This window comes from Lagenorhynchus albirostris, chromosome 16 (assembly GCF_949774975.1).
Source record: "Lagenorhynchus albirostris chromosome 16, mLagAlb1.1, whole genome shotgun sequence".
Classification (NCBI taxonomy): domain Eukaryota; kingdom Metazoa; phylum Chordata; class Mammalia; order Artiodactyla; family Delphinidae; genus Lagenorhynchus; species Lagenorhynchus albirostris.
The window spans coordinates 67,857,413-67,873,924 of record NC_083110.1 but is presented as its reverse complement, the minus strand read 5'-3'; positions in this window follow the sequence as shown (position 1 = coordinate 67,873,924).

The following is a 16,512-nucleotide window of genomic DNA, read 5'->3' as shown; positions in this document are numbered from 1 at the left end:
CTATTGATATTGCCTTGTAACTTTTCTGGTTGTTTTATTGCTGTTCATTCAGTTCATTTGGTATTGATCTTAGAAAAATTCCAAATAAGTTATCTGAAATCAGCAAAATCGTAAGCTAATGGTTATAGTTAATAGAATGGTTTAGGTATGAGAATTCCTTCTAATCTGAATACTTGGAAGCTTTTAACTTGGTAATCATTTTGTATGCTAATTATATTTCAACTTTCCCTTAGTATCTACCCCTTCTCCAGAAAGTAGGCATACTCTTTTTGCTTAGGAACTCAATCCCCCATGATTGCACTGTTCTACTTTTGGTAAGCCAGAAATATTTTATAAAACACTTGTTATGGAGTGGACCAATTATACAACACCAAGTATAACACAAAATTATTCTTAAACAGTCATAGCCAGGCCAGAACTAGGGTGAGGCAGGAGAGATGCCTAGAATGTAAAATTTAAAGAGGCAAAAGGTAAAAATCCTTGTTAAGGCTGACCCTGCACTTGCATGACCCTGAGAGTGAGTGTCTCCTTAAACGCTATTCTAGGAAATCTCTCTTGCCTCAACCTAGTTCCAGGTCCTGATTCGTAGCGCCTAATTATGTTTCTTTGCTATTTTGGTGAATCCAAAGTGGTTTTCTAAATAGAATATCGTTATAGCTTTGTTTTTTATATAATTGAAACATAAATATTGTAATCTGAATTTAGGAGAGTACATTTTCAAGAATTTCCAGATTCATCGATATAGAGCTAATTATACCAGCACCAAAACCCAGATTCCTTTGAGATCCTTCCGCTGGGGTATTGTAAACCCTTTCTGGGCAGGGCTCATATCTTACTCATCTTATGATCTAGTACCTTTTTCAGTATGTGGTCTGGTTCAGAGACAGTTCTAACAGATGGTAAATGCTTGAACGAATCTTGAATAAACAGTGAAAAATCCATCTATGTTCTAAGAATCTGACTTCCAAAATTCTTTTACATGTTCTCCTCAGGTGAAAATAGTGTGATTCCAGAAGAACCACTAAAAATAAAAATATATTGAAACTACTCAGTTGATTGTTTGTGTATATTAACATGTCCATGACTTCAGTGTAGGAACAATTTAGAGAATAAAGTTTTATTTTTTGTCAAGATCTATCACTTCAGTTTAATTGTCACTAAAATCAGTCACTGAGTATTTGAATCCTCTCTCTTAGAACTTATTCTATCTGTTGAGTAACTGCTATGTGCCCCACACTATTCTTGGTGTTGTGTGGAAATGAAGAATAATTCAATCTAACAAAGATTTATTGAGTGATTATTCTGTGTAAGGTGAAGGGGGTATAAACATGTTCTTTGTTCAGGGATTCACACATAAATAAAATAGTCTCAAATGTCAGAAAAGTAGTATTAGGAGCAAAAGACATGTCCCTAGGCACCGTGACAAGTGGTATAATACCAAACACTTCAAAGGGAGAAATTAATTCTGATAAGGAAGAGTCCATAGAGAAGATGCCTTTTTACACAGTCCTTAAAACATTAACAGACCTTTCATAGGCTGGAGTGAAATCTAAGAGTTAACAGACCTTTCATAGGCTGGAGAGAAATCTAAGAGTTAACAGACCTTTCATAGGCTGGAGAGAAATCTAAGAGTTAACAGACCTTTCATAGGCTGGAGAGAAATCTAAGAGTTAACAGACCTTTCATAGGCTGGAGAGAAATCTAAGAGTTAACAGACCTTTCATAGGCTGGAGAGAAACCTAAGAGTTAACATACCTTTCATAGGCTGGAGAGAAACCTAAGAGTTAACATACCTTTCATAGGCTGGAGAGAAATCTAAGAGTTAACAGACCTTTCATAGGCTGGAGAGAAATCTAAGAGACAGCCAAGTCCTGGAGCTGTGACAGTGTAAGTTGTGCAAGAGGAGCTTTGAGCAATTCGTGTGTTGGCGTGTGGAGCTCAGACTAGAAGGAATAGGTGGAGGAAGATGGCACACAACTCTGATAACCCTACTAAGGAGTTTAGAGGTTATTCTGAAGAATATTGAGAGTTTTTGAAGATCTGGGGGCAGTCAACATATACATATGTGTTGGAAATGAAGTAAAAGTGAGATAGATATTGATATATACACACTTATACATATATGAATATACACAGCTTGACAGGAGAACTGGGCTAAGCCTTGAACCTTGAGAAACACGATAATTATGGAATATCTGAGGTGTTGACATTTAACACAAAATCCTTGCCTTTGAGGAGCTTAGCATTTCCATAGGAGGCTGGAAAAAAAGCTAATATATGTAAGATAGTTAAGAGATAAATTAGCGTGGTTTTAGATCTTGAGAAAGGAAAGTTTGGGGTAGGTTGGAGTTGTATGAGCTAGTTGATGAAATAGGATACACGTGAAACTAGTTAAGAAACAAAACCGCATGTAAACAATTCATGAGTGATCAATTGAACTGGTCTTTAAGAAGTTCATTTAATTTAAATTAAACTTGGTTTATATAAGTGCTGCTGTTCTGTTTGGGACTACATTTTGTGGTTTAAATACCTATAAAGCTATTGTAGATTACATAGGGATTTAAAACACCTAAGAACACTATTTGTTTGTCCTAAATATGATAGACTTTTTTTCAATGAAAGAGGAAATTTCGTAAAGTCAAATTACATTACCTGTATAAGCCCTTCTGCTGTTTCAAAATGGAAAGCAAGGAGCTTAAGATCATAAAGCAATGCTCAAAGCAATGCTTTAATACATTATTAGATAATGTTATTAAACTGTTTTTTTTTAAGTTTGTTTGAAAGAACTGTTGTGGACTTCCTGCTGAGGCTCTGAGCTCTGATTAGGTATCACGTGGGATAAGCAGATAAAATTGTAAATGAACCAAAAGCAACAGTATCTGGAAGGGGAATAAAGGCCAAATACCCTTGTTTTGCTAAATCAGTCAGTTTTTTTTATTAGTGGCTTTTATCCATGGAAAGAGTGCTAAACTCTGTTTTGTTATGTTTTGGTTTTCTTTTTTTTTTTAATAGCTTTATTGAGTTATAATTCACATACCACCACATCACTTACCTATTTAAAGGTAATTTAAAGGTAATGAACCCAATTCATTGGGTTTTGGTATACTTATGGAGTTGTGCAACCATTGCCACAATCAGTTTTAGATTATTTTTCACCCCCAAAGAAATCCTATGCTCATTAGTAGTTACTCCCCAGGCATCTCCTCTCCTCCCCACCACCCAACTGACTACCACCCACCCCCTCGTCCTGGGCAAAAACAAATCTTCCTGTCCCTATAGATTTACCTATTCTGGACATTTCATATAAATGGAATCTAGTACATGGTCTTTTGTTATTGGCTTTTTTGACAATGTTTTCAAGGTTCACCCATATTGTAGCATGTATCAATGTAAGTATTCCATTCCTTTTTTATGGCTAAATAATATTCCAGTGTTTGAAAATACCCACTTTGTCCATTCATCAGCTAGTGGATATGTGGGTTATCCACTTTTTGGCTCTTGTGAATAATACTGCTGTTAACACTTTGTACAAATTTTTATGTGAACATATATTTTCATTTCTCTTGTGTATGTACCTAGAAGTGGAATTGCTGGGACATATGGCAACTCCGTTTAAACTTTATGAGGAACTCCAAATTGTTTTCCAAAGTGCTTCACCATTTTACATTTTCACCAGCAATGTATGAGGATTCCAACCTGTCCACATCCTCACCAACACTTGTTATTATCTGCCTTTTTGATTACAACCATCCTGTTGGATATGAAGTGGTATTTGGTTGTGGTTTTTATTTGCATTTCCCTAATGACTAATGTTGTTGAGCATTTTTTCACTAACTCTGTCTTGAAAGATTGAACTGTACAGAAAGCTCAATTAAATGATTGCTCTAAAATGTATTATTTAAGCCTAAGTAAAACAGTCAGTTTTTATAGATTGTGGCCTTGATTTGCTAGAAGATGATGATTAATAATGACAGGTGTATAATTTTGGTCTGATGAGAATTATTTGAATTATCAATAATAAGATAAATTTAAATGCATAACAGCATTGCAGATATGAAGTGGTTATATGCAATGCAGGTAACACAGATTTAGTGCCTCAGATTGCAGAAAGGAAGCAAAATGATCTTCATAATTATAAGTTGGAAAGGAAGACTTCAGATAGGAAGTTTTAAAATATTACGGTCGATAACAGCAGCTGACTTGAATAAGCAATGCAATTTATAAAAATGGTCAACAGTGTTGATGTGAATATATAAATGTAAATATCCAGTTTTTAAACATTAAAATTGTAGCATGAACAACTGACACTGTGGAAATACAAAGTATCATGAGAGATTACTACAAACAACTATATGCCAATAAAATGGACAACCTGGAAGAAATGGACAAATTCTTAGAAAAGCACAACCTTCTGAGACTGAACCAGGAAGAAATAGAAAATATGAACAGACCAATCACAAGAACTGAAATTGAAACTGTGATTAAAAATCTTCCAACAAACAAAAGCCCAGGACCAGATGGCTTCACAGGCGAATTCTATCAAACATTTAGAGAAGAGCTAACACCTATCCTTCTCAAACTCTTCCAAAATATAGCAGAGGGAGGAATACTCCCAAACTCATTCTAAGAGGCCACCATCACCCTGATAAGAAAACCAGACAAAGATGTCACAAAGAAAGAAAACTACAGGCCAATAACACTGATGAACATAGATGCAAAAATCCTCAACAAAATACTAGCAAACAGAATCCAACAGCACATTAAAAGGATCATACACCATGATCAAGTGGGGTTTATTCCAGGAATGCAAGGATTCTTCAATATATGCAAATCAATCAATGTGATACACCATATTAACAAACTGAAGGAGGAAAACCATATGATCATCTCAATAGATGCAGAAAACGCTTTCGACAAAATTCAACATCCATTTATGATAAAAACCCTCCAGAAAATAGGCATAGAGGGAACTTACCTCAACATAATAAAGGCCATATATGACAAACCCACAGCAAACATCATTCTCAATGGTGAAAAACTGAAAGCATTTCCTCTAAGATCAGGAAAAAGACAAGGTTGTCCACTCTCACTACTACTATTCAACATAGTTTTGGAAGTTTTAGACACAGCAATCAGAGAAGAAAAAGAAAAGGAATCCAAATCGGAAAAGAAGTGAAGCTGTCACTGTTTGCAGATGACATGATACTATACATAGAGAATCCTAAAGATGCTACCAGAAAACTACTAGAGTTAATCAACGAATTTGATAAAGTAGCAGGATACAAAATTAATGCACAGAAATCTCTTGCATTCCTATACACTAATGGTGAAAAATCTGAAAGAGAAATTAAGGAAACACTCCCATTTACCATTGCAACAAAAAGAATAAAATACCTGGTAATAAACCTACCTAAGGAGACAAAAGACCTGTATGCAGAAAATTATAAGACACTGATGAAAGAAATTAAAGATGATACAAATAGATGGAGGGATATACCCTATTCTTGGACTGGAAGAATCAACATTGTGAAAATGACTATACTACCCAAAGCAATCTACAGATTCAGTGCAATCACTATCAAACTACCAATGGCATTTTTCATAGAACTAGAACAAATAATGTCACAATTTGTATGGAAACACAAAAGACCCCGAATAGCCAAAGCAATCTTGAGAAAGAAAAACAGAGCTGGAGGAATCAGGCTCCAGGACTTCAGACTATACTACAAAGCTACAGTAATCAAGACAGTATGGTACTGGCATAAAAACAGAAATATAGATCAATGGAATAGGATAGAAAGCCCAGAGATAAAACCACACATATATGGTCACCTTACCATTGATAAAGGAGGCAAGAATATGCAATGGAGAAAAGACAGCCTCTTCAATAAGTGGTGCTGGGAAAACTGGACAGCTACATGTAAAAGAATGAAATTAGAACACTCCCTAACACCATACACAAAAATAAACTCAAAATGGATTAAAGACCTAAATGTAAGGCCAGACACTGTAAGACTCAGAGGAAAACATAGACAGAACATTCTATGGCATAAATCACAGCAAGATCGTTTTTGACCCACCTCCTAGAGAAATGGAAATAAAACCAAAAATAAACAAATGGGACCTAATGAAACTTCAAAGCTTTTGCACAGCAAAGGAAACCATAAACAAGATGAAAAGACAACCCTCAGAATGGGAGAAAATATTTGCAAATGAAGCAACTGACAAAGGATTAACCTCCAAAATTTACAAGTAGCTCATGCAGCTCAATATTAAAAAAGCAAACAAACCAATCCAAAAATGAGCAGAAGACCTAAATAGACATTTCTCCAAAGAAAATATACAGATTTCCAACAAACCCATGAAAGGATGCTCAACATCACTAATTATTAGAGAAATGCAAATCAAAACTACAATGAAGTATCACCTCACACCAGTCAGAATGGCCATCATCAAAAAATCTAGAAACAATAAATGCTGGAGAGGGTGTGGAGAAAAGGGAGCCCTCTTGCACTGTTGGTGGGAACATAAATTGATACAGCTACTATGGAGAACAGTGTGGAGGTTCCTTAAAAAACTACAAATAGAATTACCATACGACCCAGCAATCCCACGACTGGGCATATACCCTGAGAAAACCATAATTCAAAAAGAGTCATGTACCAAAATGTTCATTGCAGCTCTATTTACAATAGCCAGGACTTGGAAGCAACCTAAATGTCCATCAACAGATGAATGGATAAAGAAGATGTGGCACATATGTACAATGGAATATTACTCAGCCATAAAAAGAAACAAAATTGAGTTATTTGTAGTGAGGTGGATGGAGCTAGAGTCTGTCATACAGAGAGAAGTAAGTCAGAAAGAGAAAAACAAATACTGTATGCTAAAACATATATGGAATCTAAAAAAAAAAAAAAGGTCCTGAAGAACCTAGGGGCAGGACAGGAATAAAGACACAGACGTAGAGAATGGACTTGAGGATATAGGGAGGGGGAAGGGTAAGCTGGGACGAAGTGAGAGAGTGGCATACACTACCAAATGTAAAATAGCTAGCTAGTGGGAAGCAGCCACAGAGCACAGGGAGATCAGCTTGGTGCTTTGTGACCACCTAGAGGGGTGGGACAGGGAGGACAGGAGGGAGACGTAAGAGCGAGGAGATATGGAGATATATGTATATGTATAGCTGATTCACTTTGTTATAGAGCAGAAACTAACACACCACTGTAAAGCAATTATGATCCAATAAGGATGTTAAAAAAAATAAATAAAATAAAATAAGGGCTTCCCTGGTGGCGCAGTGGTTGAGAGTCCGCCTGCCGATGCAGGGGACACGGGTTCGTGCCCCGGTCCGGGAAGATCCCACATGCCGCGGAGCGGCTGGGCCCGTGAGCCATGGCCACTGAGCCTGCGCGTCCGGAGCCTGTGCTCCGCAACGGGAGAGGCCACGACAGTGAGAGGCCCGCGTACCACAAAATAAATAAATAAAATAAAATAAAATTGCAGCATGCTATTTAAGATCTTTTGTGAAGGCTCGATAATGAGATAAAGAACTTATTTGGGTCCTGTTTAGTCTTAAATCCTTTAATTATATAATTCCTGGTTAACATCCAGGTTCTTTTAAGTGCATAATACAGCACAGTGTTTTAAACAGTTCAGCTATTCACGTCATGAGAATAATCGGCCAAGAAACTTATCTTTTTGTTTCTAAGCTGTTGACGTTTATATAAGAACTCTTTACTTACCCCAGGTTGTGTTCTAGTAATTTATTCATATGTATTAAAATTTTTAACAAGTTTCTGACGAAGAACAGGTGAGTTAAGTCAGGAGTCGTGAGAAGGTCAGCATAAAGTTCTTTTTGTCACCATTTGAAATCCCTGGACAAGAGGAAACAGATGGGTTTGGTTACATTACCCTTGCTGTGCCAAATAAACAATTAAGGAAAATGTTGAATATCCTTTTGCTACACGTCTGTGTCTAGGCTAGGAATCGTGCTTAACATTAACAATGCTGGCCTTTCCAGCTGCTCAATATTTAATGGTAGAAGCTTGAAAATTTTTTTAATACATAGCATGGAAACGTTCATTTAAATCCTCATTGAATGACTTAGTTCATTAATTCAGGAAACATTTACTGGGTGCTAATTATCTGTAAGACACTCTGCTGGGCAGAGGAAGGGGCTTGATTCCTTACGGGGACCAGGTAGCATTTAAAGTGAATTTTAAACATGAGTACAATTGGGATACTCATAAAAGATAAAAGCTCAGAGTGGCTGTTGTATCTAAAAAAAATCAAAGATGCTTGTGAGAAAGGTTCTACTGAAGGACTAGGTGGGCAGCATCAATACAGCCTAGAAACATTTAAGTGTCCACAAAAGGAGCTCAGGCAATAAACAGAACATTTCGAAAACAACCCAAAATACGGAGATACCTGCGTTTACAGGGCTTGTGGAATATACAAAGTAAATGGGGAGTCATAATATTGAATACATTATAGGGGAAATAGGATGGTGTGGGCAGAGATAGCGTCCAAGTTGAGAGTTGAAAGATGAGTGTGGCCTGAGCATCCCCTCCTGGCATTCAGACACATTCAAAGCAACAACCTGACAGAGGCATTCTGGAAGCCTTTTGAATCTTCCACGTCTCACAAAAGTATCAAAAGGGGAGTCTTCTTTTCAATGTATATTTGTTAAAAGTTATTGTAAAAGGAGAGAATTCTTAAGCTAAAATATTAATGGAATTAATATTAATGGAATTTCAATTAAACTGGTGGATAGAGCATGCTTATTTTTCTCCTCTCCTTCCCAAAATTCATTAACATGGTAGTAAAGGTATTAAAAAGAAATAGATTCACAAGCATAATTCCATCAGTGGTTGAGAGATTAAACAAGAAATTTCTGGAAGACAGAAAAAGATCAACTGGACAGACTAGATGACAGATGGTATGATAGAGACTCTGGAATGAATTGAAGCTGTGTAATTTTGTGCATATGTGTATAATTATGTAAGTGAAAAACACATGATACTATTAACATGAGGCAAACCAAAGGCTACACAAGAAAGGAAAATGAACTTCAGTTAAACTACTTGGTTCTGCAATGAGCAAAATTAACACTGATGTTAACAGTGATAATGATTTAATCAAAGTCAGTGATGTAAGGCTAATAAGGAATGGAAAAGGGGAAGATGTGAGAGAGAATGGTTAAATCGGTTCCCTGCTGAAAAGTCTCCCGTGGGTTCCAAATGCAATTAGAGTAAAAGTGAAATTCCTTACCATGGTTTAAAATTTCCACATGGTCTGGTCCCTGTCTGCTTCCCTGAACCCATAGCCTCCCACCCTCCCCTCTTGAACCATCATTCAGTGACACTGGCCTTCTTTCTCTTCTTTAAACAAGTCAAGGTCTTGCTCTCCTCAGAGCCTTTGCCCTTGATATTTCCTGTGTGTAAAATGTTCTTTTGTCAGAGAATAAGTTGGTCCCTGTTATCCATTCTCTTCTCCCACAGGAATAGAATTTTAGCTCAGCACATGGCTGTCCAGAATAGAAAACACATTTCAAGTTTCTCTTGCAGCTAGCTGTGACTATGTGACTAAGTTCTGGCCAAAAGTATGTGAGCATAAGACATGGGAAATTTCTGAGTTGTGCCCTTATAAAGAAGAGATGCACCCTTCTCTTTCTTCCATCTTGTTCTGGGAAACATGAATGTAGTGAAGATATCTTGGACCTTACAGATGAGGAACAAGAAAATAGAAGCAGCCTGGACCCCTGGCTGGCCTACCCTCAGGCTATTACATAAGGAAAAAAAAAGAAAAAGAAAACAAAGTCACTTGTTTAGGCCATTGTTATAGGGTCTGTTACATGCACCCGACCCTTATCCTAATTAATACCGTTCTTGTTCTAGATCTTCACAATACAGGCTCAACTCAAATGTCATTTCGGAGGAACATTTCTTGACCACCTTACCTGAAGTCATTCTTACTCTGTTTTACTTTCTTTATAGCACATAGTAGTATATGGGATTGTCGTATTTAGTTATTTGCTTTTTAATTGGCTTTCTCCTAGAATTAAGCTTCACAACGTAATAATCTTGTCTGTTTTGCTCATTGCCTGGAACAGCGTCTGGCACATAGTAGTGAGTAAAAGGTATTGGTTGAATTATTGACTCCATCACACTGCAAGTCAAAAGATAAAATAGATCAATCAATAAAAAGTGGCATACCCATATTATTTGGAAATATAGAGATCAGTTAGTAAAAATATTAGCTAAATTAGCTAAAATATTCTTAAATGGCCGCTTCTGGGGACCAGGGCTGGAGGGGAGACCGTTGGCACAGGGTGCTATTTTTTTTTATTATAAACCCTTTAATACTATTTGATTTTTTTAACGTGCATTTATCACTTTGGGAAAGATCAAATTTAAAAATAAACAAATCAATAAAACACTGTGTGGTCATCACAGTGGTAGAAAAATGTTTAATGACATGGAAATATGAAAATAAAAAGAGTAGGTTATTGGGCTTCCCTGGTGGCGCAGTGGTTGAGAGCCCGCCTGCTGATGCAGGGGACACGGGTTCGTGCCCCGGTCCGGGAAGATCCCACGTGCCGCGGAGCGGCTGGGCCCGTGAGCCATGGCCACTGAGCCCGTGCGTCCGGAGCCTGTGCTCCGCAACGGGAGAGGCCACAACAGTGAGAGGCCCGCGTACCGCAAAAAAAAAAAAAAAAAAGAGTAGGTTACATAACACATCAATATGTAGAGCAGGATCCATTTCTGTATATATATGAAGCATATATGCATAAAAAGATGCTAGGTTAGAGTCAATGCATATGGCAAATTCCTAACTTTAGATATAAATGGATATTCAGGTTTTATTAATAGAATCAGCTTTTTCCTGATTAACAATGTTGAATGAATATTTAAAGACTTCAGGTTTGAAGAGACACCATGTTATCTTCCTTCCTAGGTGTCCTACAGGCCACTTAATGAGCCATTTCTTGAGGAGTTTTACCCTAATCTAAGAGTGGTAAGGAGCCACTGGAATGTGTTAAGCAGGGATGGCGTGATAAGATTGGTTTCAGGCAGTTTTCTCTCCCTGAATTGTGGAAATGGTTTGGAAAGCCAAGCCTAGAATCAGAGAAACGATTCAGGAAGCAGTTGACGTAATCAAGGCAAGAAATGATGGATTCCTAAAGTGGGAAAGCAGCAGCTGGGTTAGAGAGAGGAGGGCTGCCTCAAGAACAACAGGACAGTGTTAGCAGGATTGGTGAGAGTGAGGCATGTTCACAACTATAAGCTCCGTGAGGTCAAGGACAGTTTTTACTACTCCATCCCAGGGCCAAACTAGAACAGTTGCTGGTACATGTGGACACAGTGAATATTTGTGATCTAGAGAAGATGAAAGAATCAAGGGTGAGCTCAGAAGTCTGACTAGGTTACCTGGGCGACTGATGGGCTGTTCGCTGAGCAGTGACATGAGGGGCAGCGTGGAGAGAGGGAGACCAGTAAGTAGCTTGAACTTGTTGGCTTACAGATTCCTGGTGCCTGTTGACATAAAGGCAGTTGGGGAACATTTGGATCTCCAGTGCTAGAAGATCTTGGCTAGAAATAGGTTTGAGAGTCACCAGCATTAAATGAGGAATGCTGCCAACAGAACATTAAGATCAGTTCTGAAAAATGCCCGTAGTATTTAGAACAAAGAGGTCATGAGTGATGATCACTTGGGGAGCTTAGAATATATGAGGAGATAGGGACTGGGGACCATTTTATTGTATTAAGGAGACTGACAGAGTGAGCTACCACCTTTTCCTCCCTTTTAGGGTTTTCCCCTTTTAATTTTAATGCTTCTCTGAACTTGTAACCACTACTACATTGTCGCTTTCTTATCAAGTTTCCAGTGACTAATTTGGCAGCAGGAAGGTTTTTCCACTTGGTCACATTTGTAATCAGTGCACTATCAGTGAGCTGACAGCACTTTGTTTGTGCTGGTCAGAATGTGGCCCTACAAAACCAGTCCTCCAAACGCTTGGCTTTTCCTGCTCTATGATTACATCCACGGTTCCTATGTGTCTTTTTCACCTTTCCTAGAATAACGATATACACACACACATGCACACACACACACACTCAAGATCCAGAAAAAGATAACAGATTTTGTAACTGTACAAATTATGCTGCTGTCATATTTTTGATTATTGATTGACAATTGGATTGTGTATTTTTCCAAATTTTCTTGACTAAGGATATTCTCAGCACATGAATATTTTTCTTTTTTTTTTTGGCCTCACCAGGCGGCATATGGGATCTTAGTTCTCTGACCAGGGATCGAACCTGTGCCCCTTGCGGTGAAAGTGAGGGGTCCTAACCACTGGACCATCAGGGAATCCCCACATGGATATTTCCTGAATACAGCATTCCCCCACCTTTTTCTTTTTTCCCTCAAGCCATTATTTCTCTTTTAGCACACCTCCATAATATTATTGCTTTTCCTTTGTAATTAACCAGCCATGCTTCTTGCTTCCACTTAACACGAAGTCTCTCATCTTGTATTTCATGATTTTCTCTTTACAATAATTCTTGTAAGCAATAAGTGATTTGGCAAATTACATAAGAATATTAAAGGCATGATTATTTTGCGGTAGCTTGTACTGTATTCAAACAAAATGTCTCTAATTGTATGCCACGTATTTTGTCATCAAAACATTTACTCAGCACCTTCTCGGTGACAGGCACCACACATGTGCTAGAAATTTCAATAGCAAATACAGGCCTGAGAAACTATTCAATAATTTTCTGAATGAATGAGAAACCTCAGGCAGTCACTGATACAGACAGGAGTTTGTGGGGAGAGTATGAAATGAGATTAGACGTCACACTTGGAAAACCCTGTAGATAAAGCCATGACAGCAATGGTGGTCCCTACCACAGCAGCCCAAACAGGAGCCGATAAAGTGATGGATGGCAGGTCTTGAGTACCTTTCAGAGATGAACATGAATGTGTAAAGTACCCTCACTCCCCGTGGCTCTTTGATGATGAAAACTTTTTGGTTGGAATGGCCACCAACCGAAGGAAGAAGGAAATTTTTCTAGCTCCAATTAAACATGGTGAAATTAGCCAGATGAGCTGGGAACACTAACATCATTACATGATGCTCAAAGGAGTCAGGTGTTAGCTCTGCAAAAAGGCCATTGCTTTCATCACCATACAACTTGTAATTAATTTATGACTCTCTGAGAAGAGATATTGCTGACATGGGAGGTGTCGTAATGAAAAATTTTGGCTTAGTGTCCAGAGACTATAATTTAGGCCTGATTCTGCCACTAATTTCTGACCTTGGGCAGATGAATTCACTTCCCTGAATTACTGAAATGAGGCCTGTTTCCTCCACTAGAATGAGAGAGCTGGTAGATCTCTGGGTCATGGCTATATAATTCTATGAGTCTGTTAGCTCAGTTGCTATTTTGTTCAGAGTGTTTCATGCTTTTCCAGGACTTGGACATGATGGTTTTGGTCAAGCTACTTATCACAATATATATATTCTATAATATTAAAATATGTTAGATGAGAAAATGTTTTAAATCAATTTATTTTATTATTTAATTTAAATATATATGTATGTGTATATTTATATATATATACATATATATAAATATATAAATGGCAGAACCTCCTTCAGTTTAGATTTGGGACCTTGAAGGTAAAGTAATGGAAGAATTGATCCCTTATAGTGGTATTAACTAAAATGGTTGTATTAACTCTAAACTAGGACCAGGAGCCAATAGCAATAGACCTGCCCATCAGTAAGTGAATGAAAGAATGAGTAAGCAGAGCACATTCATTCTTCTGCATTCTCAGGAGATAGTGAGCACACAGGAGCAGAACAAATCCACAAATGCAGATTATTCATTTTGACAAACAAGGTGTTATACAAGCAGTTGGTAAGACCTATATATTACATCAATTGCTAAATAGTGACATAGTTTAGAACTGCAGTGTCCGGATTCAGCCTAGTGATGCAGTACGTTAACAGGTTCTGGCAGATCTATGCAACCTCTTTGGTGATTTTGTTGGTTAATAATATACTGCAGTATCTGCTCTTCCCCTGAACTTAGAATAAATTGATGATCTAAGAGGCATCAACAAGAAGGATATATTTGAAGGTTTGGGGTGGCATTGGGGAGAATAAAAGTTGAGTGACCCTGAGTAAGAACTGCTCATTTGGGCTTCCCTGGTGGCGCAGTGGTTGAGAGCCCGCCTGCCGATGCAGGGGACACGGGTTTGTGCCCCGGTCCGGGAAGATCCCACGTGCCGCGGAGCGGCTGGGCCCGTGAGCCATGGCCGCTGAGCCTGCGCGTCTGGAGCCTGTGCTCCACAACGGGAGAGGCCACAGTAGTGAGAGGCCCGTGTACTGCAAAAAACAAAAAAAGAACTGCTCATTCATTTCCTCCTCACAGGAGGGAATTTTGCATCCCATTCCCTTCCATATACTCAGGATTCCCTCCATAGGCTTAAGATAGCCAGATTCTCAGATGGAAAATAGCTTAATTCCCTATAAGGCAAGATAGAGGCCTGGCCCCTAGTGGGAGCACAAGAGGACAAGCTATTTTGCTTTTGGAAAAAAGAGTGGCTTTTTAAAGTTCCATTCTTTCTCTCTCTCTTTCTCTTTTTCTCTCAATTAGTCTCCAGAGCCAGCTTTTCAACCACAAGTAAGATGGTTACAAACACACCAGATTCAATCTCCACTGGTCATTGTTCACCCATTTTGGCAACACCTATCTTCCTAACAGCTAAAGGATCAAAAGATAATAAGCACTACCCTCTGTTTATCCCTAAAGGGGTCCCTGGAGACAAGTTTTTCACCGTTTCTTGGCTTTGGTGAGAGAGGATGTTGTTAACCGACTGCCATTTTAGTGGTCAGATTACAGCGTCAAGACTAACAGGGCAGCTGGTTTGCTTCACCGATAAAAGAATGAAAGTCCTTGCTTGTAAATAGCTTTGTGTTAGCAACCTCTTAAATTAGTCTTGCTGCCCTTGCATTCCCCAAAGCCTACTTCAAAATCTCTGCTCCTTCTTAGGCTGAGTCACCCTGGTGACTAACCTTGGTAATCAGCTCCTGGAGGTTTTCGTTGTGGCAGAGTCTTAGCGCCTGTGTGCGATGGCTCTGAATCTGGTGGGATATGATGAATCTGTGTTCTATGTTTGCCTGCTCCTGGTAATGGGAGTGTTTGTGTGGAGAGGGTTGGGGGAGGAATGCTCCCCTGCTAGGATCCGAGCAACGGGGTGCTACTGAATTTCGCCACCACTTTATACACACCTATCAGATTCGTCCTAAAAATAAGAAAGGTAATTTATTCCCAGTTTTATTCCTAAAAATAAGAAAGGTAATTGTGCCAAGACTGCAGAGAGCAGCCTCTCAGCTCTTCAGAAGTTCTGAGTCTCACCTGTAAGTTCTGATAGCAGATGATACTTTCTACCTACTCCGTCTTCTTAAAAATAGTCACCTGACAGACTTTGCAACAGCTGGTGGAAAAGGAGGTTGGATAGTGAAAGGAGAAAAGAATATAGTGCCTAGAACAGGAGGGGGAGGAGGAAAAGCAGGATGAGGGGGGAGGGGGAGAGCAGGAAGGAGAAGAAGGTGGCAACCAGATGATGAAATGAGACCATTTTTGGTAAAAAAGCATTTGCCTTTATCTCTTCCGAGGTGTCCAGAAACCTCCCACTGTGGACTGTTCAGTTCACTCACAGAAGGACTTTCTAACTCCTCATGGGTTTCTTTCTGCGCTTAGAGATCGCTCAGATGACAGCTTAATAAAGGGGTGAGTATAGCTAAAACAGCTCTCCTTCATTCCAGGGTTTCTCAGAGTATGATCTGTGGGCATTTCTCAGAATTACCTGGGGCCCTAGTTTAAAAAAAAAAAAAAAGACAAATTCCTGGACCTCAATCAGTATCTCCAATGGGTGGAGGGGGAATCTGGGGATTTACAATCTGCAGGGTTTTTTTTCCTTTGTATTTAAGGAGGAAGGACGCAGATTATTCTTAAGGCCCCCCAAAATTCGTGAATCACTGCTTTAATCCACAGGCCTCAGAGCTCCATTTTTCTCCCTGTAAAGGATAAAATTTAACAGTATTGTAGCACTTGCATCATTAGCCAAGAAATGTAGGTGTTGCTTAGTTCTAAGCACCCTGAAACGTTAAAGAAATATGTGTGCACAAATATTGAAAGAGAAAACAGTTGCTTCATTGCTATGATGCATAGTCAGATATCAGGAAAGATACCAGCAACGTAAGTCACGAAAAGGAAGTAAATTAGGAAGCTCATCTACTGGTGGCTTAAGAATATAAGTACTATATACAAGGAAAAAGATGACACACCTGAAAGCAAAGCTTGAATGAAGTGGCTTTGTTAGGGATCTCTCAGCAGACTTTACTGCAGTGAATTTCTAGCACAGGCTGCCTCCTCTCCGTGATGGAGGCATTCTTCCCTGCCTCGTGGTGGACACAACAGCTCATTACCCACA